Genomic DNA, 2,820 nt, shown 5'->3' on the forward strand with positions numbered 1-2,820 from the left:
CATTTCAATTCATTTCAAATTTTCAATAACTTTACTTCTAACTTAACGGTTAAACAATTAAAAATAGTGTACAGTAGTTTACAAGAATATCCAAACGTAGTTTCGAAATATATTCTTAAGGAAATCTTCATACGAAAATTGAGCGAAAACCATATAAATACGATACTATCGACGATATATCGATAGTTTTGAAAATAATATCGAAAACTATCGATGGTCTGACTATCGATAGTTTTGCACCTCTAATAATTAGGCGAAATTCAACTAGTGGCCGACCAGCTTCTAATAAAAATGTTGCTAATTCCACGCGGAACATGTGGTATGAAACGTACAACAGTGTTGCCGGAAATTCGTTAGTGATATTAAACTCCAACATTTAATAATTGGCAAACTGGGCATTTGTGTACGCATGGCAAACTTTTATTTATAAAAAGACGTTTATTTAATTTAATTAATCCTTCAGCTACTCGCGTTCATCTGATTAGTTCCGAAATAAATTACCGCCTAGTAAGTAAATATGGCAACCAAAGGCATCAATGCCAGGATGCGCTCAGGTGGCAACGTTGGTAAAAGCGGTAAATTTGACAAACTTGGAAGTTCCGGCGTCGGTTTGGTTTTTCGCAAAAGTTGATAAAATTACTAATGTGTTTCAATGTGTCAAAAATTAATACAATTACAGTGTAATAGGTGCAAAGGGAGCTGAAATATTATAAATAAATGTACCGCATTTGCCTACCCCAACTGGTGCTAACTTCCTGTCCTGAGTTCATAGAACTCGGAAATGCACAACCAATTAGGTGTAATTTAATTTGATAAAAATGATGACGTGATGCAAAATAAATGCATTGAGAGCATTGAAGGTAATTATGTGCGAAGTTTCAAGAAAATGTAATGTAAAAGAAGCGCAAAATGCAGCAAATATGTATTCTACATTTGTGCTTAAGGGCGCTAATATGTATGTATGTAAATGTGAGTATGTAAAAGCAATTTAAAGAATGTAGGAAGCGGAAGTGTGTTAACAAACTTCCTTCCATGGATAAGTGATGCTCATAAAAGTGTTTTTGTAACCTTGGATCCGCATTCTTTTGAGGTTATGTTGTTGCGGCGGGCTTTCAAAGAAGATGGATGGATTAAGGATTTATGGGCATGTATTGAAAAGCCAATGCAGGTAAAATCGAAATGAGGTAAGTCAAATATAATACTACTAATACTAAAGTGTCTATGCTCTTGTAGTGTATGTATCAGGAGCTGTGGGCAGAAAAACTATCAAATTGGCGGGTTTAAAGAGTGCCTTTAAAACAAATCAAATTAAATATGTATGTATCAGTTATAGGCGGCACACACCGTGGATGTGTTTGTGAAAATAAATATGTGTTAGTTGCACCAACATGACTTCCGGCATGACTCTGAATGATTCAACTGTGTGTAGTCGAAGGCGCCCTGCAAAAAGTGGGACTAGGTTAAGTACTAGTACAGGACCACACTAACTTGTAACCAACACTAGTAACCAAAATGGTCCAAATATATGTCAAAAATATGGTTACATTAACATTGCGATGTCATTGGACCTGACTACCTCTGGTCTAATGCTGCATAACATGGGACCACTTCTGGTCCACCACTGCATAACATGGGTCCACCTAGACAACTACTCCTTTTGAAGCATGGCACATTCGGCAACCGAATCATATTGACGATCGGCCACGAAGAGGTGGTGTCCAACACATATATCAGTTTTTTACGTTTGAAGTGGTCCAGGTCAGCATAACAAGTTACTAGTATGCAACCTGGTCCTTTTGCTCATACTTTAAAACTACGACCCAGTGGACCACCTGGCCCTCAAATTTTTGCAGGGCGAGTCAACACGTACACAATAGCGTGGGCCGAAAATCCGCTTTTTTAGAATTTTGATTGGTAATAGCAAAAATATGGTTCACTAGCAATTACCCGGCGTGCTTCGCTGCGCCTTAAATGTATTTTTGTGTTGTAACTCTCCCCCTAAGCTCTTATGGCCTCATTTACAAAATATTTTTAAAGAACTTTATGAAGTTAGATTTAAAAAAATCGATCTATGAAGCATTGTTTATTTTTTTTTTGAGTTAATATATTTTCGAAGGTAATTAGAAAATATGTAAAGAACCGACTTTCTCTTGGAAATTTAATTTATAATCTTATAACTGGAGTCTACTATCGCACCCTTTCCTCAAACGTGTATTGATTCAATATTCAAATAACGTATATTTATATAATTTGAAAAAATCTCCCTACTATACAAATATGTACAGCAATATTAAATAATATTTTCAAATGTTGTGAGAGGGAGTAACAAAACAAAATTACTTTTAAGGCGCAGCGAAGCACGCCGGGTATTCGCTAGTGTCACATGAAATTAACTGAGCAAAGTACAATGAATAGCTGTTAAACAATGGCACCATCTACTTTAAATGAAACATACTTATTTTCGTGGGGGATACTCACACACCATATACTTTTCTATTGAAATTTTTCCTGAATTTTCCTAGCTATAAACCTCCAACGAATGCAAAACCGTGAAAATCGGTTCGTGCGTTCTGGAGTTATAGCGTCAGGAAGGAAAACCCTACTTATTTTTATATTAATTTTTATATTAAAGAAGATTAAAGAACTGTCCGCATTACTCAATTTTATTTTTCACTAAAACGGTATTCATGAATTTTTTAATTTTTTTTTTATTTGCTTCCGCATACTTTTGACATAACAGCTTTCATTTTATGCCGATATTAAACAAATACAGCCTAAGTTTACCCGGGTCCACGTTTTGGTCTGTATCTCGTGACCCAA

Source organism: Rhagoletis pomonella, unplaced genomic scaffold (assembly GCF_013731165.1).
Source record: "Rhagoletis pomonella isolate Grant_MI unplaced genomic scaffold, Rhpom_1.0 Rhpom_scaffold_00003, whole genome shotgun sequence".
Classification (NCBI taxonomy): Eukaryota; Metazoa; Arthropoda; class Insecta; order Diptera; family Tephritidae; genus Rhagoletis; species Rhagoletis pomonella.